Source organism: Protopterus annectens, chromosome 1.part1, assembly GCF_019279795.1.
Source record: "Protopterus annectens isolate FY-2018-M chromosome 1.part1, PAN1.0, whole genome shotgun sequence".
In the NCBI taxonomy this organism is placed as follows: domain Eukaryota; kingdom Metazoa; phylum Chordata; order Ceratodontiformes; family Protopteridae; genus Protopterus; species Protopterus annectens.
This window is the reverse complement of record NC_056726.1, coordinates 1,415,952,415-1,415,976,662: the sequence shown is the minus strand read 5'-3', so window position 1 is coordinate 1,415,976,662 and position 24,248 is coordinate 1,415,952,415.

Here is a 24,248-nt window from a genome sequence, read left to right as displayed (position 1 = left end):
ATACCAAACATTTAGGTGGCAACTGTCAAATATGCTGTCAGCTACTGCAAAATGGCAAAAGATACATTGAACCAATTGACATTGCCCACATCCTCACTTTATCATTTCACCTAACTCTTACATTCTTACTATTACTATGGTATATGCAAGAATACTCTACACTCTACCTCTTAAGTGCATGACACTTAATATGCAATGACTTCTCATTTCTAACTTTGTAGAATCCTTCTAATTTTGTATCTGATATAAGTGTCATCGCTTGTTGAATTAATTGTAATATTTGTTTATTTGCCTACTTAAATTTTTACAATGTATAATCATCTTTAATAACCTACTGTAACCTCAATTGTTTGGAGCTTTTCTCCCCAGGACACCATTGAAAATGGGTTCATCTTGGCCCAATGGACTATCCTGGTAAACCAACTGCAAATAAATAAAATAAATAAATAAAATCCTGGTGGACAAGTTCAGTACAAACTCCCCCCCATCACCCCCAAAAGGGCCTGTGTCCATCCCAGAAGAATGCAGAGCCCCAGACTTCATGGACATGCAGGTAGAATCAGCCCTCTCCAAAGCTAAGAACACAGCATCAATGGGACTGGATGGTGTCCCAGGCTGTGGCTTACACCAGCCCCAAAAGGAACTCCACCCTCACCTACATTCACTGTCCAGACTCAACCTTACCACAGGCTATGTACCCAAAGAATGGCATACAGCAACAGTCATCCAGCTCCACAAAGGGGGTGCCACAACAGAACCTGGAAACAATTGTCCTATAGGCCTACTCAGTCTGGTCTGCAAAGCTATGGAGCAAATTATCATGGAACCCATAAACAGAGACATTGGGAACCTCCAGACACTGGACTGTACCCAACTTGGCTTTGTTAAAGGCAGATGCTGCCTCCTAAACCTAGTTGACTTCTTTGAAACAGTTACCAAGGATATAGATGGAGGTGAAAGTTGTCCACACAGCCCACCTGGACCTCATTAAGGCCTTTCAACACCATTCCCCACTCTGGCATCATGGATAAGCTTACCAGCTTGAACATTAACAGCTATATCACAGGATGGGTGGCCAACTGGCTCACAGATCAAACACACATGTTCAGAGATGCGGGTGCCATGTCCGACTCTAAACCAGTCACAAATGGCATTCCACAGGTCTTGGTCCTGGGACACCACCTGTTCAGTAGATACTGCTCAGAGGTACAGGCAAGCACTGGAGGAGTATGGCTGAACAAGTTTGCAGATGACTGCTAACTGTGGTCCATAATCGACTCTACGGCTGACACAGACATCCTCCAGAAGGGTCTTACAGAGACAGATACCTGGTGTCAAAACAATGCCCTCAAGCAGAATGCCAACAAATGCATAGTCATCCCCTTTGGATAAAACAAAGTGCACACAAATTACCACATAGGTGGTAATCCAGTATGTACGGAGAAAGTAATTATGGCCCTGGGGACTCAGGTAGATAGTAAACTCTCCTTTGATGATCACATGGCCAAAGTGTTTAGAAATTCCTTCTATGTAGTCCACCTAATGTCACCTAATGTAGCCCACTTTGTCTAGTCTGATGATGTCACCATTCTACAAATATACCTGTGAAAAAGAGAACTCCCAGTAATGTGTATAGCGCGTCGTGTTAACACGTACTCCTCTAGTATCATAAAGTAACTAGGTAGGGATTTGAATCCTGCACTTGACAACTGCATGTGTGTGTGTGTTTGTGTGTGATCTCCTTGGAGAGGAGCAACCTTTTTGGAGACTACTAAAACACCTTAACAGTGGTATACTTATCTTTGTCAAGTCTGATGATGTCACCATCCTACGGCTATACCTATGGAAAAAAGAGCACCCAGTAATGTGTATAGCACATTGTATTAATGCATACTCCTCTAGTATCATAAAGTAGTTTGGTAGGGGTTTGAATCCTGCACTTGACAACTGTGTGTGTGGTTGTGTGTGATCTCCTTGGAGAGGAGCAACCTTTTTGGAGACTACTAATACACCTTAACAGTGGTATACTTATCTTTGTCAAGTCTGATGATGTCACCATCCTACAAATATACCTGTGGAAAAGAGAACTTCCAGTAATGTGTATAGCATGTCGTCTTAATGTGTACTGCTGTATTATCATAAAGTAGTTAGGTAGGGGTTTGAATCCTGCACTTGGTGAGTGTGTGTGTGTATGCTCTATGTGTGTGACACTGTTGGCCAATGTGTTGTGGGTTTTGCTTTTACTACTGTATGACATATCGCTATGACAACAGTATGTGCATTGCACATGTCGGGTAGCTGTGTGGCAAATACATATACGTTCATGTGAACTCAATTATTTCATAGGTGGGAACCCTGCTTTCTCCATGAACACATCTGTTATTGTTGCCAGAATGTGCTGCCGCTTTCCAGACCTTAGGTCACATCTGTATGCTTGTGATAAGCCCAGCCACTGCAGTGATCCCTGGCCTAGGTCATCTGTGTCACACACACTTATTACGGTTTCTATTGAATAGTGTGAGTGAGGGTCTATGCCTGAGGTATATTTCAGACCTGTTCAAATGCAGCAAAGTCTGTCAGTGATGGCTATTCATTATAGGTGTACAACAACCTTTGTGGATATGCATGCAGACCCATTATTGCTTATGTGATCCACTGAGAGATTTCATAATACCTTTGGAAATGTGATTACCAAAGAAGAGATGACGTAACACTTGGCTGTATGTACACATTGGTACCTGTTCAACATGTTGGGGGCTACTACCTATGTGGTACTGTGGGGATACTATGTTTTGTAAAAGTGGATGCATTGAGCCTGAGGCCATGGCGTTGACACCAGCCATCTGTCTCACTATATATGACTATTGTCTCTCTCTTTCCATGTATATATATATATATATATATGTATATATATATATATATATATATATATATATATATATATATATATTTATATATATATATATATATATATATATATATATATATATATATATATATATATATATATATATATATATACACATATACACATCCATTGGTGTACATATACATATAGGCACATATACAGTCCACCTTTCATGGTGGGAATATCAATTATGCAAAGGATGTGAGGTATACAGTGATGTAATGATATTGCACAGTCTTGTGAAAAATGCATTGAAGGTGTTCTCAGCCCATGTAGCTTTAGCAGGCCTCACTGGCTGCAACATTGCAAACTTAACAAATCACACCCACAGTGTTTAACCACCGCATGTCATATACCAGCACTGTATGCTGTCTTGTTTGCCACACACTACAACCTACATACCAATATGCACATAACAACCTTCACCAACATGTATATGTCCACCCTTCACATACAGTTGCAGTATGTCCCTTGCTCTATGCACATGTAAAGATGTTAATATATCTGACACATATATATCTCTCCGTATGTGTGTGCCATACACACACAAGGTCCACACTGTTGTAAGTCCCTGGACCTCACAGCTGACCTGTTGGCCCTTGCTGCAACATGAACAGGTGTCACATGTGAGCACACAGTAATATTAGAGGGTGTGTATATAGCTACAAATGCTAGATTAGCATATTAGCCTGGTATAGCAGTTGCCAATGCTAAGCTACACATTAATATGACTATCATGTATGTGTTACTCTGTCACATCCATGTTTATATAGCTGTTTGTGCTACTCCCCCAAACAGCCATTGTTCACACTACAGTACAGAACACAGATAACATGGATCAGATGTTTGACATTTAATGCTGAGCTACATATGTCACAGTTATGTCCCCCTGCACACAGCTACACACTGATTTGTCCATGGCAGGAGTTATGCTGGACATCTGTGCATAGATACGTACTGCTGCCACATATGGATGTTTCAAAGTATGTAGAGTACTCTTCAAAAACATCTACTATATGCCAGTAAATACATATCTGTCACATACCTTTCCTTTGTATGTGTTGGTATTATTAATTTCCGTGTTCCTTTTGCTTTTGAGTTTGCTTTTGCTGTTAATGTCTCTCTCTCTCTCTCTCTCTCAGTGTCTGCAATGGAGTGATTGCGTGTGTGGGCAGCAAGTACAGCCTGCTTTTATAGGTATCTGCACATGTGCATGTGATGGCCTCTGCACCAATTGGTGGCCACCATTTGGTAATTGCATGCAGCCTATGTGGTAATAGCAGTACTCACTGTCATAGCAACCCAATGCTATAAATTGCTAAGTCAGGTAGGCGTATCTCTTTCAGCTTTCCAAAGTGGGGCTCATACTTGTTTGCTGTGGACATCGTTGTTTATGTCAGAAGGTTGGTATAGTTCTTATATCTAAAGATAGGGGTGTAGCCAGTGATTTAAATGTTCTACTCAGACCTGAATGTTGCCACTTCCAGTACACACTTGTCAATGTAGAATTGTACTCACCCCTGTAAATGCTAACACAAGATACATGGGAGAATGTAGTTTCTTTTCTACTTATACAATTAACTGCCATACAAAAGTAGTTATTGAGATGTATTCTTTTGGCACATGAACTGTTTGTGAACTGCTATACTGTGAATATTAATGTACTCACTTCTGAACAGTTTGTGCTTTTTTAGTGTTGACATTAACACAGGCTGCTCATAAAAACTGGACAATTCCAGTACTGAGTATGAATACCTACATCCTTGGTAGACCCTGAACACACAGGTATATTGTACATTTGGGTAGGGATGCAGACGTACAGAGAGCATTATGTATTATTGTGTGAATGTTAACTTGCTGGACTTAGGGTTGCTGTTTACCTGTTAGTTTATCAAGGCAGGTAGTCTGTCTGCAAAGCTCCCAACTGTGGACCTATCCAGATGATAGCCAGATGTTAGCCTATTATTCTTTGTCTGTGCAATGCACAGGTCTTTTCAGCACTGGTACAATGGTATTGTTACAGTCAGTTGCTACCAGTACATGGCTACATCCTTTGGTATTTCAGTGTTGTACTCCTACATAAGGGTATGCTTGTGGAACTCCTTCCAAAGCTATTTGCACAGTGTGTAACAGCAGAAAAGCTGATATGCCTGTGTGTTTCTGCGTCTACCAGGCCTCTGAAACATTCAGGTATATATTTGAACAGAGTCAGGGAAAGGTAGGTAAAAGTGAGGTACACCTTCAAATTAACAGAAACAGTAAGTGGAGACTTCGAGAGAGCCAGTGCATATGGATTACTACACCTTTTCTGAAGTACATGCGGTGTGTAACTCTTATTATTGTCATTATTCATTAAGTGTAATACCCCACCTTTCTGCCTAACATCAGTACTTTTCAGAGGGATTCAGAGGGACACAGCTAACATATGTTTCAAAATCAGAGACATCCCTGAAAAGTAGTCACAGTTGGGATGTATGTCCTCTGCCCTAATCAGATATGCCACTGTTTGTCCTGCTACGATACAGTGTGTGGGTTGTAAAGTGCTGCTGTAACATTATTTCCCGCTAGAATGGCTGGTTCTCTTATCACAGTCATGTAATGAAATTCCACAACATCTGCTGGTAAAGTTCCACAGAACAAGTTTTGTGTTATGGCATTCCTATTTTCCTTTACATTCACTCATTATGATGCATGATATATTTATTTCAGCACCAACTTGTTGTATGTCTACCTTGGCTTAGTGGTACTTCATGCAGTCTAGTGTGTCCAAGGTCTGGGGTTCGAGACTGACAGAGGTGTTTTATTTTGCTGCTGAGCAGAACAAGGGCACTGACATACAGAGTAACTAAGGCACTTTTAAGCAGTTGTAAGCGGGTTTGCGCAGGTTTGCGCAATGCTTAGCTAAGCGCACACTCACGCAAACCTGCTAACTACTGCTTAATAGTGCTTACTCTCGCTAACCCCGCACTCATTTCTTTAAAAGAAAAGAAAATGGGGAGATAGGAAAGTGGTGAAAAAGGGGCACAAAGAGGGAAAGACAGTAGGGGAAAACAGCTCGGGATGTGCAGGACAGGTGTAGGGAAGGTCCATAGCTGCCCATTACTTTAACAGCAACAGCTGTTAATATGCAATGAATTTGGAGGGAAATATGAAAGCTTCCACCCCTGAGAGAGGGGTGAGGACAACAAAGTATATTGTACTGCCAATTAAATATCAGTTTATGTATCCAGCGGCCATGTGTGCAAAATGTGCAGCTATGTATGGGGCATAATTTTTTTGGGGAGCAGATTGCCCTTTTGTTTTCAGGTGAGAGTGGAATGTGGGGTAGGGGAAGTAGGTATATTTGGGGAGGTAGGTTGGGGAGGTAAACAGACAAGACAAACAAGATGCATACAGGGGCAGAATATGACACATGTGGTGGGTGAACACCATTGACAGGGAAGGATGTTTGGAAATTGTAAGCCCATGAGCCCTCAGATGGCAATAGTGGAACTGAGATCCCCACCCACGGGCAGTCACCACTGCACCTTCACAGCCCAGAGGGTGGCTGTGCTGTGGGGCTGCATAGGAGGGGCAGGCTCACCCGTGAGTCATGCCACTCATGCCTCAAGCTGGCGTAGAGGATCAGCAACAAAACGCTTGATCTCCCTATGCACCACAGCCTGGACCATTTGGAGGGTGATAAGTGCCCCTCCTCCACCCACGCTTGCACGGGGGATGAGCCCCATCCCCTGCAGTGCTTCCACCCGAAGGTGGCACAGGGCCAATGGAGGAGGAGGTCCCAGGCTGGGTACCGGACCTGCTGGTGCCAGGTGCCATCACCATCTGAGGTGGGACAGGTGGGTCCGCTGGGACTGGCCTTCCCATACGTTCTATGTTTAGGAGGATTTAATAAAAATATGGGTTAGTAACAATCAACAGCATTCCCAATTAGTTATAACAGCATGCAGAAGTATTCCCATTAACCCAACACACTAGAGTTCCAACAGTTGAACAGCAAGCATGACACATGCATATATAAAACAACAGTGGACATTACAACAGCATGCAGGTTTAATTGATGGCAACAGGCAACCAATATTGTGGTATTTGAACAGGGCACATGCATCGAAATAAATGCAGATATTTATAAACCAATAGGACATATGTCCCAACAAATGTTTTGAGATTAGACATACCCATTGAGGTGTGGAATTGCATTGTTTATGCACATACAGTAGGGTGTAAAAAGATACCTTCATTAACAACTTATATATACTTATAGTTTACACTACATTCCTACTGACTGCAGGTATATATCCCCTACATGTATTATTACACTAGGCAATGTCCGTTAAATTGTGAAATGGGTTTTGCTAGTTCTTTATATACCTGACCTCTATCTGACATACAAACTGTGCAGGATGCAGATGTTGCTGCTACGTATTTATATATTATATTTATATTTATATATCTAGATATCTAGATGTGTTCAGGTGACATTATCAGTTATATTTTAACAGCCCCCTACATTTCTAGCAGCACACTGACATTTCTGGGGAACATAATAACAAGTTACTCATGTGCCAGATTAACCTGTACATGCCGGCCATGAACCAACAGTTGAGGACTGTATATATGCTTAACAGCTACTGGCACTCCCTTCATCCACTTTATATGGGCCTACCCAAGTGTGGGTTGACAGCACTTAATACAACAGTACTATTTCTATAATGCAAGAGTACAACAACATATCGAAGAAAGTGACATGGACACACTCCAGGAATTATACCTTTATTAATTACATAACACACTTTTCTAGAGGCTCTCTCATTTATTTGATATAACAGTGCATGCAGAAGACTTATTCAAGACGTATTATACCTTTATTAATGGGTTACAACACTCTTTTTCAGGCTCTCTCACTTATTTTATATAACAGTACATGCAGATAAGTCATTCAAGACTTATTATACCTTTATTATTGGGCTACAACACTTTTTTTTAGTCTCTCTTACTTATTTTATATAATACATGCAGAATAATTACTAACCTGTCTGGTGGCACAGCCTTAGCAGCCTATCTGCATAGGCTTGCTGATTCTCAGCATGGACACCTGCAGCTGTGAAGTAAATGAAGTGATATTGAGACATACCTATCCATAAAACAGACTACAATAGCAATTCTTGCATACTTCATTCCATGGCTACCTACTCAGTAGTGGGGCATTTTTCATCCCACGGGCCTCCTGTATCCACTGGTTCAGTCAGTCCTCCTTGCATCTCTTCAGGTCTGAGTAGTGGTGTCTGACCTGCTCACCAGTCAAAGGGATGCCTATGGCACTGGTGAGATCATGAGCTAGATGGTTCCAGGCTTCCGCTTTGTATTGGGTGACTTGGAACTGGCCCTGCAGGAGTCTCTCCTCATGATTATTGATGAGGAGCCAAACCATTACTTTTGACTCCTCAATGCCCCAACGTTGCACTCGAAATCGAGAGCCCTCTGCAACATTGGCCATGCTGACTGCAGATGGGAGCTACAACCAGTTATGGCAAGTATTCCCGCCTATGGAGCTTAAATATGCCTCATTTCCCGCACTTATTTGTGATTTGCCAGTTTTGAAAAATCTCAGCTGAAAGCACACCTGCTTAGCAACGGGTAAACTTCCACTGATATGTATGTGTGTGTTGAAGGTGCATCCATGTGTAAAGCTGTCATGGCTTAGTGGTTTAGTACCGTGATCATGGTGCACAGTATCCCGGGTTTGAGGCCTGTCATTGCTTTTTATTTTACTACTGGCCAGACCGGCTAGGAGGTGTGGCTGTGTTTAGCCGATTTTGCTCAACTTTGCCCAACATTGCTCTACGTTGCTCTACAGTGCTCTACGTTGCTTGACTCTGCCCAACGTTGCGCTAGTTAGCGCGGTGCGCAGCTACACGCAAACATGTTTTGTTTGCGCAAGTTGGCGCGATGCGCAGCTATGCGCAAAGCCATTGCGCTAGTTAAAGCAGTACTAAGCTATAAGCAATTATACTTAAATGTTCTTAATACTGGTAAGCTTTGCTTAGCAGTGCTTCACATTGCTTAAGATATGTTACTTATGCATTCATCAGTATGCATAACCATTTCACCTTCTTATATATATATATATATATATATATATATAAAATATCGTTCACTACTACAGAGGCCATTTCAATGCTTTTTACTAAAATTTAAAAGATAAATGTCAGGAATTATTTTTATATACAGATTTCCAACAGAAAATAGGGGAGTGGTGGGACTCGAACTGCGAATGCCTTCTCTTTGTGCGAAGGCTCTACCACTACGCTATTGCTATTTGGCTTAATTTGCATAAACATTTCTTATTATCCTCTTTGATGTCCAGACTGCTAACTGTAGCTAAGCAATGGTCAAACCTGTGCAAACATGTGCAAATATGGGCAGCTATATCGGGAATAATAAAAAACAAAAAATAAAAGTTTTACATTTTATAATTGTACAGGGGTTTAGAATTCGGGGGAGTGTAGTGTTGGGTATGAACACATTTGAGTGGACTCGTTCATGTCAGTTGGCATTTCCCAATTGAGAGACTTGCAGGGGCATGGATTTTGGACTGCTTGGCAGTCTGACACACCCCCTGCACTCGTGCATGCTCCATGTTAGCCTTAGAGTTGAGGCAGCGCACCCTCATGAATATGCATGGTGCGCTGACGTCTTACTCTTAGGCTGCAGTTTCCATGTAAGACTACTTTAGTCTTACATGGAGGATTAGTGAATCCTGGGGACTGTCTACAACTATTTTTAGCCCTGTTACTAGACAGTTAACAGTTTACAGCTTTTTAAATGTCTCTAAGTTTTAAAAGCATTTACTACTGGGGAAAATTCACACACAGTGAAACCCACTAGTGAGCTTTCAGTTGAAAGATTCCTCTGTGTACACTACAACAGGCAAAATCTAAATGCTGCTGAACAGCTGCACTCTGAACTTAAAAAGACTCTCAAGTTCCATTTCTCCTGCCTGGTTTAGATTTTGAATGTAAACTCCATGTTTGCAGTCATAAACTACAGGAGAAGCTATAGTTTATTTATGACAATATAAATTTTAAGCATGAAATAAGATACGCAAAAGTATGCATGTAGCAGCTCATGTTTCTAACTCATACTGAAAATCTGCTTAAAAAGACAAATGAGGTTTGGAACAGACTTTTTTGTCCAGGGACATTTTCAGTGTGGGGCTAGATAAATAGAGTAGTAGGAATTAGGAGGGTAAGGGGAGGATAGGGTTATATAGGGATGAGGGATGGTTCTGGTTACTGGAGTTGTACACACTAAGATTGCAGGTAATCTTTATGGGTATGTTGCACTTTGTGGAGAGGTGTAGAGTGGGGGCAAGTGAGGAGAAAGTATGTTGGTGTGGTGTACATCAAGGTTGGGGATTTCATGGGGAGGTCTGGTGTACCCACAGGTGAGGGGGGGTCACAACAAGCTTAGGATCATAGGAAGTTACTAGGCTAATTGCTCTAGGGGATGTACAAGTTAACCAAGGCAGGCAGCCTTGCCAGGTAACCCTTACTTTCAAGGGCAGCTCTTGTTGCTTTTGTCCAAGAGGGATTTGGGTGGATTTCTTGGGGTGATTTTATGGCTACCCATCTAGTTTGTTTGAATTATTTGGAGAGGGTCAGGGAGGTTTTATGTCACAGGAAGTTGAGTTTGTTCCAGAGTAAGGGTCATTTTGGGGGCAAACTTGCAGTGGTCAGTCCCCTGACAGAAATGTAATTGAAAGGTAATGGATTCTGCATGTGTGGATGTTGTGATTATTGGAATGGGGCACAGTGAGGTTGCAGGCAATCTGACTGTGTGGGACATTAAGGCACATCTGAGTTGGAGTAGTTTGTGGTGGTGTAGGGGTAAATTGAGGTAGGTTGGGACATGAGAATGTTGGGCTGGGTATTGTCTATGAGGAGTAGTGGTGGACTAGAGGTAGTGGTAGAACACAGCGATCATAGAAGGCAAGGAGGTTAATGGTTCTAGGGCCTGGTGTGTTAGCCAAGCTCAGTGGTTCCCACATGCTGCTTTAATTCCTTTTCAGGAAGGGCATGGGTGGGACCCATCCAGTTGTTTCTTAGAGGGCTAGGAAGGTGTTTGATATGAAGTAGGAGTCATTTCAATCGTGGTATGTTGGGGGAAATAAACCCTTTAAACAAGTTTCATTCATGTTATATATCAGGTAAGGTTTTAGAGTTAGTTGCCGACGTACCATTTGATTTCGCGGGCTGGTAGGTCTGCAGTACAGTATGACTTATGGGTAGATAAGGTTTTGAAGATGCATTAGGGTTATGTAGGTGTTTTGAGGACATGGTTGCAACTAGATATTTCATTGATAAGCAGAAGTTAGCAGGTTAGACTAGGCATTGTTTGGGATTCCTCACAGATGTAGGACAATTCCATTTATCAGTCATGAAGATCCTGAAAGGAAGCCAGGGTCAAGCTACTGATTAAGAATGAGCTCAGCTGTGTGGGTCACTGAAATTAAATGTCAGTCAGTTTACTTAGGTTGCTGTGGGTAGGGGTTAATTCAGTGGTGCAGGTAACTATTGTGTTGCATTTAGGAAATCTAAGGAGATGGCACTTGGAGCAGATGGCTAGGGATGGTCATGGGAATTTAACTTTCTTCATGAAATTTGTAGGAGGTGTTGAGTTTTTGGGCTTAATTTGGGGGGAGGGGTTGTAGTTGGTTGGGTGACAGGACGGAAGGATAAGGGGGATGTTGGATATTAGGGTTTTAATCAGGAATAGGTTTAGGAGAATGGTTGGGGTATAGGGTTCATATGCTAGTGTTATGGGTCATGTTTGATAAGGAATCAGTTTGCATTAATAAATAAGGCATTTCATTTGGTAAAGGAGGATGTTGCTGTGGGTACAGCAGTTGCATGGATGGCAGGGCTAATAGCATGTACTAACTGCAGCTTATTTTATATTATTTTGGGGAAAGGGATGCAGTTAAGCAAGAAAGCAGGTGCCTTGGCTTGGCTTGTTTTGATGGCTTTGAGTTTGGTGTTTTGGTTTGGTTTGGCTTGGGTTATTGTTGTGGTGCATTTGGGGTTGTACTGATAGAGGCCATGATGGGAGTTTCTGTCTTATTGCTTACAACTGGCATTTGGAGTGTTGGCAAGATTGCTATTGAATGGAATTTTGAACAGAGAACTCATCTTGTGGTTATATTCATTGGCAGTTAAATGGGGCTGCAATCTGATGTGAGGGTATGCAGTTGCCTCTGGGTGGTTTCAAGTGAAGAGATCTCATTTGGTTATTATATTCATTGGGCAGTAAATTGGGGTTGCAATGTGGCATGATGGTATGCAATTGCCTTTGTGTGGTTTTAAGGGGCAGAAAGTTTATTGTTTGGGTTGTTCATTTGGTCGGTAATGCCCTGGGAATCATTGTGGGGGGTTCCATTTGCCATTGGGTAAGGATTATTTAGCTCTTGCACAGTGGTTATGCTAGATTATGAGGTTATGGTTTGCTACTTTAGCATAGAAGAGGGATCACAGATTTTCTTTCAGCTGATAGGCAACTGGCTATATTCATTAGTTATGTGATATGGTTTTAGGAAGGATGACATGGATCCAGCTTGGTTAAGGAGCATGGGGTACACCGAATGATGTTTGGCCTAATGCCTTAATGGTGGTAAGGTTGTTGGAAGTTTGGTCAGAGAAAGGGGGAACAGCCTGGTAAGGCTGGTGGGCGGAGAAGAGGGGCAAGCTTGCCCTCTTCTGTTCCCCCTCTGGTGGTGGATGTTCAATTCAATAAGTTTGCAAAGGCAAGTGAGCAGTTGCGCTGCTTGATAAGGAAAGAAAAGTGAGCGGTTGTGTTGCTTGATCAAGTGAGCGGTTGCGCTGCTTGATAAGTAAATAAGCAAGCGGAGGTAAGCTGCTTATTTGGTTGGAGGTGATTCAATAAATGGTAACTGACATGAGTGGTACACTGCTTCATAAATAAGTGAGTGGAGGAATGGATGCTGCTTACTGATCAGGATGTAGGGAGTGACGCTGTCCGATGTTAATATTACATGGATGTTATTTTCACTTATATCATGCTTTGGTTGAATTTAATGAATATTGGTTAACAATCATGTTTATGGAAGTTTAGTAAAGATTGTCAAATGTCATTCAGTGTGATGTTTTTACTGAAGGGGACCAGGACAATTCAAATTCTCATGCAGCTGTGTACATTCTGTACACTTTTATATAATGCATTTACAGGAAAGGCAATTGTGTTTTATACAGTTTTACATTTTTCTCCCTTTTGAAAAGTAAAGCACAATTGTTTTAGCACAATATGGATTTCTGTATTTTTACTGCATCCTTAGTAAAATACAAGTGTGTTTCATGCAGTGTATGATACCCTTGTAACACCCAACAAAAAAATCCACAGAGACAAACTTAAAACTGGTGCAGCTCTTTGGGATACTGCTGTTGACAAGCACTTTTCAGGAACAGGCAAAAGATGGATCACTTGAAAGTTATGAACCTCTTTCTTAGAAACCAGTCTAAATAAGGAAATATGAAATTTTACCTGCGGTGGCACACTGAGACTTTTACCTCGCCCAGTGTTTTTTTTTTTTATTAGTCTGTTAGTTCCTGTAGCACATCTTCCTTTCCTTGGAACAATTACATGTTAGCATATATTTAACTGTCTTAGTTACTAAGGCAAATAATAAGAACTCTGTAAAGAAATAATTCCCAAGTTTTTTTTTCTCATCTCAATATGGCTGACCATATCTATATGCTAAACTGATTAGGCAGCATATTACTTCCTTCCACTATCTTTATTACACTTTAGCGCCTCAGCAAAAATGCCTTCAAGAATTGATACAAACTGAATAAAAACCCCTTATTATAAAAGACCATGAATCAATCAATTGAATCCAGGAGGACTTATTATGGAATTGAACTGGAAATGTTTAATGTAATTGTTGTATTGAGCAAGCTTTTGTATTGGATACTTGATTGATTCATGGTATTTTATAATAAGGGTTTTTTATTCAATTTGTATCAATTCTTGAATGCATTTTTGCCGAGGCGCTAAAGTGTAATAAAGATAATGAAATGGTGCTTTGTGTTCTTTTATACTCTCATCTTTGGTGTTTAGTGTAGTATCAAACATATTACTTCCTGACTGATCATCAGTTGTTATCAATGCAAGTGAACTTTGCCCATTGACATCCTTTCTTATTATCTCCTGGAGGCATCCTTTGTACTTTTCCTCAATGACACATTTGAATCACATTCCATCCTTCAGCATTCCATAATATAGGTTGATTATATTAATCCAAGATGAAACTCTCCATGAGTATTATTTGGGAAAGATCATTATTTATTTATTTATTTAGTTAGTTATTTGAAGTTTGTTTTCCAGGATGGTACATTGGGCCGAATGAGCCCATTTTCAATGGAGTCCTGGGGAGCAAAGCTCCATAGATACAATATAAAGTATAAAAGTATGAAATAAAATAAAATAGTCTGTTAAAGTACCAGAAGAGTACATATAAGCACAAGTAAATGTTAATACAACTGGAATACAAAGAAGAGCCAAATGTAACAATTCATATCAGTTTACAATTTTTAGTCTCTATATTCACTAGAAAAGATGTTAAATTAAAGACAATAGTTAGTAGGTATGTACAGAAGATATTAATCATAAGTGGTTGTTTACAATGTGTATGTTTCCATAAGGAGGATGTGATTGTAGACTAAGGGGGGTAAGGCAGTAGCTGAGGATGTTATGCAGGATGGGAACATGAGCATTCCCAGAGAGATGATAAATGTGAGTGGAGGAGAGTTTTAAAGATGGGGAGGCTGCTGGTCCTGCGGATATGAGGTGGGAGGGAGTTCCAGCGATGGGCTAGGGAAAAAGAGAGTAGGAGTTTGCCTGCTGAATGGGCAGGTTTGTGGAGTTCAATTAGGTTCTGGGTGCTGGTTATTAGGGGTCTGCTAGGTTGGTGCATGGTGAAGGTTGAAGCGAGCGAGGGGCAGAGTGAGGGCTTGAAAATGAGCTTATGAGCATGAGGTAGTTGAGTCTAGATAAAGTAGTTGGGAAGCTCTAGCCAATTTAGTTTGTGGAGGGCAGTACAGTGATGGGAGGAGGATCTGTGCCCAGTGGTGAATTCAGCGATTTTGTTGTAGAAGGAGGAGAGTTTTGTTTTGATAGAGGATTGTAGGTTGGTTAAGAGTGGGGCACCATAAAGGAGAGAAGGGATGAGGTATGTGGTAGAGAGGAGGAGTCTAGTGGATGGGGAGAGGAAGCAAATATGGCGATAGAACATACCAAGTTTCTGATGTGTTTTTTTAATGTTTGTTTGTATATGGGAATCAAATTTAAGCTGATTATCGATGAGAGCTCCTAACAGTTTAGTACTGGAAACAATTTCAAGGGATGTGTTGTTGTGACTGGTTATGAAGAAGGAATTTATGTCGATAGTTATGCTTTTGGATGGGGTGAATAACATGAATTTGTTTTTTGATGGATTGAGAGCTAGATGGTTATCATGCATCCATTTTTCAGTGGTTGAGAAGGCATATTGAGTTAGTTTTATAAGGGAGGAAATGGAGTTAGCAGCAGAGATAATTGTTAAATCGTCTGCATATTGGACTGTTTTAGCATTTGGGATATTGTGGTGGAAGTCATTAATGAAAATGTTGAACAGTAAGGGACCTAGTATGGACAGTGTTGAGGAATGAGGAAGTAGATTTCTTCCTTTTGACAGATTGCTGCCTGTTGGAAAGGTAACTGTAAACCAGTTGATACAAGAGGGTGAAAGATGTAGGTTAGAGAGTTTGGTCAGCAGGAGGGAGTGGGAGATGCTATCGACAGCCTTAGAAATGTCTAGGAGGCGGGTGGAGACAATGCAGTTGGTGTCTCTGGCTTTATTTACAGTTTTGAGGAAGGAGAGTAGTGCAGTAGAAGTGTTGTGACCGGGTCTGAATCCATGTTGTGTTGGGGTTAGTAGGTGACTGTCGGTGAGGTATAGCAATAGTTATATGTGGATACATTTTTCAAGTAGTTTAGAGATGGGAGATAAGATGGCAATAGGTCTAAAGTTGGAGATGTAATTATCGTTTCCTCCTTTGTGGAGGGGAATAATGTAGGCTTTTTTTCCACATTTGGGGTACATAACCTTTTTGGATTGACCGGTTTATAAGTATACAGATGGGGAAGGCAATGGCTTCAGCAGCTGTCTTTAGGAAGAAGGAAGGGATATTATCATGGGCATTAGAGCAAGGTTTTAATTTTAGTAGGACATTTTTTTTATAATAGATACAGGTATAGGTTTGAGAGAGAAGAGAGGGAGGTGGGAGGTGGAAGAACCTGAGGAGGAGGGGGTAGTGGGAATTGTAGCTGGATGAGTGGAGTTATTTGTGAAGGATGATGTTAATTTAGATATGGAGTCAATGAAGAAGCTGTTAAATTGGGGAGCTAGCTCGGTATCAGAAATATTGTGATCAGGGTGTGGGTTATCCTTTTTGCCAGGGTTGAAGAGGGAAGAGATACTATCCCAGAATATTTTTGGGTTAATCTTGTGCTTGTTTTGGAGGGTGATATAGTAGGATTTGCAGTCGGAAGTGATACGTTTTTTAACTCTGTTGCTGAGTATTTTGTATTCCTTTAGGGTGGCTGGGGTTTTGTTTTTATAGTGTTTTTTCAAGGCTTTATCATGGAGGCGCATGACAGCTAAGGTATCTTTGGTTAGCCATGGGATGGTTTTGCTCTTAATTCTTTTAGTTCTTAGGGGGGGACAAGGTGTCTAGTAGGTTTAGAAATTATGTATTAAAATAGATGACAGCTTCATCTAGGGGAAGTGTATGTGGGGGACTCCAGTTAAATTGTTTAAGTAAGTCAGAGAAGGTGGTAGGGTTAAAGTTTTTTTAAGGAGCGTACAGAGATGGTGGTATGTGGCAGTTGCAGGGAGGGAGAATGACAGCGAGCGAAAGTAGGAAAGTGGTCACTGAAAGAGTCTTGGAGCGTACCACTACAGGAGATAATGTGTGGGTGTGATACCAGATTCCAGTCGAGGATGCTTCCAGAGGAATGGTCCTTTGATGGCCTGGTTATTGAGTTGATTAACTGATGAAAGTTGTAGAGATTTATATTTAGGGGGTTTGTTGGGCATTGGACAGAGGACCAGTTGATGTTAACGTCATCTAGGATAACAGTTTCATTTTTAATGTTCGTGGAGAGCCAAGAGAGAATGTCCTCAAAAATAGGTATGTTGTCACCAGGGGGGATATAGAGTGAGGATAAGCATATTGTTTTATGCTTGTTTAGGTGGAGTAGGGCTAGAAGTAATTCAGCATTGGCAAATTGGGGAACAGGCTTAGAATATGAAATAACTGAAAAGGAAGAGGAATAGAGTAGAGCAACTCCACCTCCTTTTTTATGGGTTCTGTCTTTCCTGATGATATTATAGTTGGGGGGACTTATTTCAGAATCTTTTATGGAGGGTTTTAGCCATGTTTCAGAGATTGACAATATGTCAGGATTGTTATGGAGAAGCCGGGCATGGAGATTGGGGATTTTGTTACATATACTTTGAGCATTTAATGCTGAGAAGGAGAGGATTTTTATAGAAGAAGGTGTGTAGGAGGGGGTGGTTGAGGAGCTGATGGAAGAGGGACCAGGGTTAGGGTGTATGTCACCAGAAAGTAGGGTGATGATAAGTTGGTGGAGATGAAAATAGAGGTGATTAGATAGTTTTGTGTATGGTTTAAGGGTTGTATGTTTTGTATAAGTAGTGCAAGTTAGGCTAGGCGTAATATGTTTGTAGGTGGGAAATAGTTTGAAGGGGAAGAGTCGGGAGAGGTTGCAGAAGTATATGTGAGGGCTTATGGAGGTAGAGGAGTGTTTGTGTTGTTTAGGGATTGAACTGGTTGTGTGCTAGTGGGGGGAGTGAGTAGTGTTAAAGGGTTTGGTGATGTAGGTTAGATAGGATAAACTTAGTAGTAGTAGTAGATGGGTTATAAGTGAGGAAGGTTTTGTTAGCATTGCTGTAGTTTAGGGTTGCAGTTGGGATGAGTGATTGGTATGAATGGAGTGTTGTATGGCTGGGAATGGTTAGGCTAGATGTTGAGAGGTGGTGGTGGGGAGCCAGGAAAAAGGGGGTGGTGAAGATTGAGGCTGATTGGAGTGGGTGTGGTTAGTGGGGTTTAAATGTAGAGGTAGTAAGGGTGGGTGGGAAATGGGGGCAGGGTAGGGGAGCGGAGTGAGCCGGCAGGGCGAACTGAGCGGGAAGAGCCAGGAAAGAAAGACCAAGGACTAGGCTATGAAAAACAATCGGTAAGGGTAGGAGTAGAGACACAAGGTAAGTAGCCACACGGGTTAGGGGCATGGTGGTGAGTCAAAGGTGGAAGGAAAACATAGAATTCAGATGGTGAGGAGGTAGAGAAGGCAGTTGGAGGTTTGTTTAGTTTTCCTTTTTATTTTTAAAGTTTAGAGCTAATAAGATTGTAGTAAAAGACAGTTAATGGATGGATGCTGCCACCTGCTGACCAAAATGGGTAATTGCAGATATGTGGAGCAGCCCTGGGAGGAAAGGAAGGGAAGAGTCTATGGAGCCAAGAGAGGTTGGGTCAGTGCTGGGCTGCTGGCTAGCACATGCTGGGTCAGAAAAAAAACATCAACCAATGGCACAAAATGACTATGCAGTAAGGTACATACACTCGTTTTAGTATTTGGTTCTTGTGGGGAGGCAGGACAGTTTCCCAATACACTGCATGATCCCTGAGATGGTTCTTACAGGTAGGGAACCAGGGTACTATGTAGCACAGGTAAGATGTCTGGGGTAACTTGTACATATTGATAGCAAGCTGTAAAAGGAGAGAAAGGTAGAATTAATGCTATGCAGACAAAAAAAACAGCCATTAAGAGGGAAATACTAAAATGGGGTAGTATAGTTTAGGCAGCATGGGGTAGCTTAGGGGTGGTATGTAGTGAGAGTGTGAGTTTTAGGAAGTGTAGAGTATGGGAAGACTGGGGGGGTATGAAGATCATCACAACAAGACACCCATCCCCTTGGGACACATTAGTTTGATTCTTAAAAGACCTGAAAATTACTGACTAGAGAAATGACCAAACTTACCTACTGACCATCTCTACACATTCATATATAGGCATAAAAGGACTTACCTGCCATCCTGGGTAATCACTGTGACTCCCATATCCTTTTGTGGTACAACTGTCTCAGACATGGTGGTTAACAAAATGTCCATGAGTTAGACATTGCACTGTAAGCTGTTTTTTTTGCTATCTTTCAATCTTTCCATGTGGGAAGTACTCATGTTTCTCTGATATTATAAAAGCAGGAGAGTCATACCAGGATATTGTTTTAACCCACAGTGTTATGAAACAACAAGCACAATTCTGTGGTATTCCAGCAGTGGGAAATCCATACCAGGATCTTTCTATAATGTCATGAAATAACAAAATAGTATCAACCAATTTATTTTAAGTTTTACTTTAGTCTGTTATATTTTTGCTTTTCCTATGTCACTAGAGCTAGTACCCCATCCATTGTTCAGTTGGACAGACTTTTTAGGTGTTGAACCCCTGCCTCCTTGCCATTAATACAAAGAGATCTAGTACTCTGACTTATGAATCTTTTTTTTTTTGAGATGCCAAGAAATGTGACCACACAATGTATTTTTTTCCTCCTATTGCAATAATTCCTTTTTCATTATCATTCAAGATTTTTATAAAATGTATTGATTGTATCTCTTTGATCAACATGCTTGGGCAAAACAGGGGTGATTACTATTGTCCCACTGATGCCTGGAAAATGCTTTCATATTATCAAGTAAACCTATCTAACCAGAAAGGGATGAAATCAAGACATCTAAATTATCATCCACCCTTTGTGTTTCAGGCTGTAACCCTTCCTTGCGAGAAAAGTAGTTCTTTATACAGTTGCTTAGTTTATGCCCTTTTTTTTTCTATTTTCTACTGGATTCATGATGATTTATCAAATGACATTTGCCCAACAAACAAAATCATGAAAAGATATTATGGAAAGCAGCTTTTTTTTTTTTTTAAACAAGAAACATCTTTATTAAATTATCACTTATGAGATAGGCAATCATACTAGTTGCAAGCATTTTACATTACAAACCATACTGACACACTCCCAACTGCAAACATTATACATCACTTGTAATCTAGCCAATCATTTTTAGTCAAACATTATGCAGCTCATTCAAGTCCTGCCTTCTTTTAAATGTCATTCCTCCCCTGTATGTACTGTTTCCACAATTCCCGTTTTCCTGTGTAATTTGCTCCTACCCTTTTCTAACGATCCCAGTTCCAGTTGTTTTATCTTTGTTACTATATTCACTACGTGTAGTACAGTTGGTTTAGACTTTGATTTTCATTTTCTAGTAATTGCTTTTTTGGCAGCCACCATAATTAGACTGAGCAAGGTCTTACTATCTAGGCAATTCCTATTCACTGAAATTAATTTTCAGTGAATAACAGAGTAAGCTTTGTTTGTAGGGGGTGAGTCCCCTCTGCACCCCCATTTGGGGGAATCTACCACACTCTCCAAAAAAAAAAATATATATATATATATATATATATATATATATATATATATATATATATATATATATATATATACACATATATATATATATATATATATATATATATAATTTATAAATATGTGTGTGCATATAATATATATATATATATATATATATATATATATATATATATATATGTGTGTGTGTGTGTGTGTGTGTGTGTGTGTGTGTGTGTGTGTGTGTGTTCATATCACTTCACTGAAAGGCCATTTCATGGAGACCAAATCAACTAAAGTTCATTTCACTGAAAGTTTCATTATACCTAAAACTCATTTCACTGACAAGTAGTACTCTAAGGCAAGTCAAAGGTATATGTCCTTTTCCCCACTGTAGTGTGATCCTTGTGTTAGTACATATAGTTAGGGGGGTGTGGGGGCACAGCCCCCCACATTGGGAGGTGTGGGTGGCATAGTCCCCCACTTAATTTGGTTTTCTGTTGTCTGGTTTTGTTTTACATTATTTGGTAAAACCCAACTAGGTGGGGGGCTATGCCCCCACACCCCCTAATGTGGGGGGCTGTGCCCCCTACCCCCCAACTATATATACTAACACCAGGATTGCTCTACAATGGGGAAAAGGACATATACATTTGACTTGCCTTAGAGTACTACTTGTCAGTGAAATGAGTTTTAGGTGAAATGAACTTTAAGTGATTTGGTCTCAGTGAAATGGGTGTTAGTGAAATGGTCTTGCGTTGAAGTGATAGGAATCTATAAAGATATATATATATATATATATATATATATATATATATAAAAATATAAACTCCATTGTAGTACAGCTGTGGAGAAAAGTGAATAGGTCAATCATTGCTGAAAAGTGGATTTAGGTGATATATAGCATTATAGCATTCAAGGTTTTGTCTATCAATAAATCATCACCAAATTTTCATCAAGTTCTATTTCTGCTGATTAACTAACACTAAATATCTATTATTATGTATTATCTCTTCTCACAGCTCCCACCCTGACAGGCTCACACAGTTAGAAGTTCTGCATCCAGTTGGGAAATTTTTTAAAAAAGAAAAATAAAACGGGCAACCACACTGGTCTTCCCTCAATAACAAACCTAACTAAGGTTACTACTTTTTCTAAAGTCTTTCTGCTTAAACTGTTTAAATCAGCCATACTGGGTCAACAGCACCAAACTTCTCAGCCCTTAAATAAGGCTCCTAATGCTAAACATTTCCAACAAATTGTACTGTTAAAGTTGCTGTCTGTGTATAAAAACAGAACATAGATTAGAACTTAAAGCAAGTACTGTAGGCTGCTGACCTGTGTCTAAAGGCACCTTTTAGGCTGTCTCCCACAGTAATTTGTCTTCCTCCCTATTGTTAAAATTAGCTAGTTTGCCCCCAGTATCTTTTTTTTTTTACACCTAAAATAATACCCTGAACACAATACTTTCACTCTGCTCTCCCTCACATAGCCCTGAAAATTATACCCTGCATCTATAAAATTAGCCTGCAAGTATATAAAATACAGCTTAAACATAGTCTATAAATTGGTGCAAAAAACAAATTCAAAATACAGCCAAACATACAACCATACATACCAGAAGCCTAAGGAAATACTTGGAGTCAGTGTAAGCCCAGCTCCGCTTGCCCTTATTGTGCTCGGGCTTGCTCTGCTCCCCTCCCTGCCCCCAATTCCAACCTGCCCCCACTACCATTACATTTAAACTAAATTTAGCCACTCCCCTCATGCTAAGTATGAATCAGCACCTCATACATCACTGAACAGCCCTCCCCCGTTAACCGATTTCCTTCTCTTCCAGTCTTCCACACCCTGTTAGCACACACAACCATCAAAATTGGCTTGCCCCCCCCCCCCAACAAAATGCAAACAAGTAAAAAAATGCTAATTACCTTACTGCCTATACTATATCTTACTGCCTATGAACAAAAACTTGAATATGGTATTCAATAGCCAAATGGTCAAACAGCTACCCACAACTTGTACGTTTTGCTTGGTCCATTGAAGGTGGATATCAATACCATTTGGATTGTTTTAACAGAAGTGGTGCAGTGAGGGCGTGTTCATTTGTCTCAGTTCTTTTTCTAGCTACCCACAACTTCACACATAACACCAAACGCTTTACCATCCCCAGCACACCGAATCTACCACCCTCAACAAAATATCACCCCTGTAAAGCCACAAAACATAATCCTAAAGACAAAGACTATATAAATCTTATAAACAAACTCCTAAAGCTTAGAGTATCCTGTCACTATAACCTTATAACACATGGGGACATCCATCCCAACCCTTGCTCACCCACACCCAATAACCTTCACTCCCCTACCACAACCCCCACAGTCAAGCTACCCCTTTCTACTCCCACTAGTTCCCTCCTAGCATTTCACCTAAATATTAGAAGTATTAGCAATAGGATTCCCAACCTACACGCCCTCCTAGCAACCCACTCCCCAGACATTATATGTCTTACTTAAACCTGGCTAAAACCTAGTACTACTGATAATGAGATACCACCTCCAGGATATAATATTCACTGGTTAGAGCATACTAACCTAGTACTACTGATAATGAGATACTACCTCCAGGATATAATATTCACTGGTTATACCGTACTCACCTAGTACTACTGATAATGAGATACTACCTCCAGGATATAATATTCACCATTAGACCGTACTAACCTAGTACTACTTATAATGAGATACTACCTCCAGGATATAATATTCACCGGTTAGACCGTACTAACCTAGTACTACTGATAATGAGATACTACCTCCAGGCTATAATATTCACTGGTTAGACCATACTAACCTAGTACTACTGATAATGAGATACTACCTCCAGGATATAATATTCACCGGTTAGACCGTACTAACCTAGTACTACTGATAATGAGATACTACCTCTAGGATATAATATTCACCGGTTAGACTGTACTAACCTAGTACTAATGATAATGAGATACTACCCCCAGGATATAATATTCACCGGTTAGACCATACTAACCTAGTACTACTGATAATGAGATACTACCCCCAGGATATAATATTCTCCGGTTAGACCGTACTAACCTAGTACTACTGATAATGAGATACTACCTCCAGGATATAATATTCACCGTTAGACCGTACTAACTTAGTACTACTGATAAGGAGATACTACCTCCAGGATATAATATTCACCAGTTAGACCGTACTAACCTAGCACTACTGATAATGAGATACTACCTCCAGGATATAATATTCACTGGTTAGACAGTACTAACCTAGTACTACTGATAATAAGATACTACCTCCAGGATATAATATTCACCGGTTAGACCATACTAACTTAGTACTACTGATAATGAGATACTACCACCAGGATATAATATTCACCGGTTAGACCGTACTAACCTAGTACTACTGATAATGAGATACTACCTCCAGGATATAATATTCACCGTTAGACTGTACTAACCTAGTACTACTGATAATGAGATACTACCTCCAGGATATAATATTCACCGGTTAGACCGTACTAACCTAGTACTACTGATAATGAGATACTACCTCCAGGATATAATATTCACTGGTTAGACCATACTAACCTAGTACTACTGATAATGAGATACTACCCCCAGGATATAATATTCACCGGTTAGACCGTACTAACCTAGTACTACTGATAATGAGATACTACCTCGAGGATATAATATTCACCAGTTAGACCATACTAACCTAGTACTACTGATAATGAGATACTACCTCC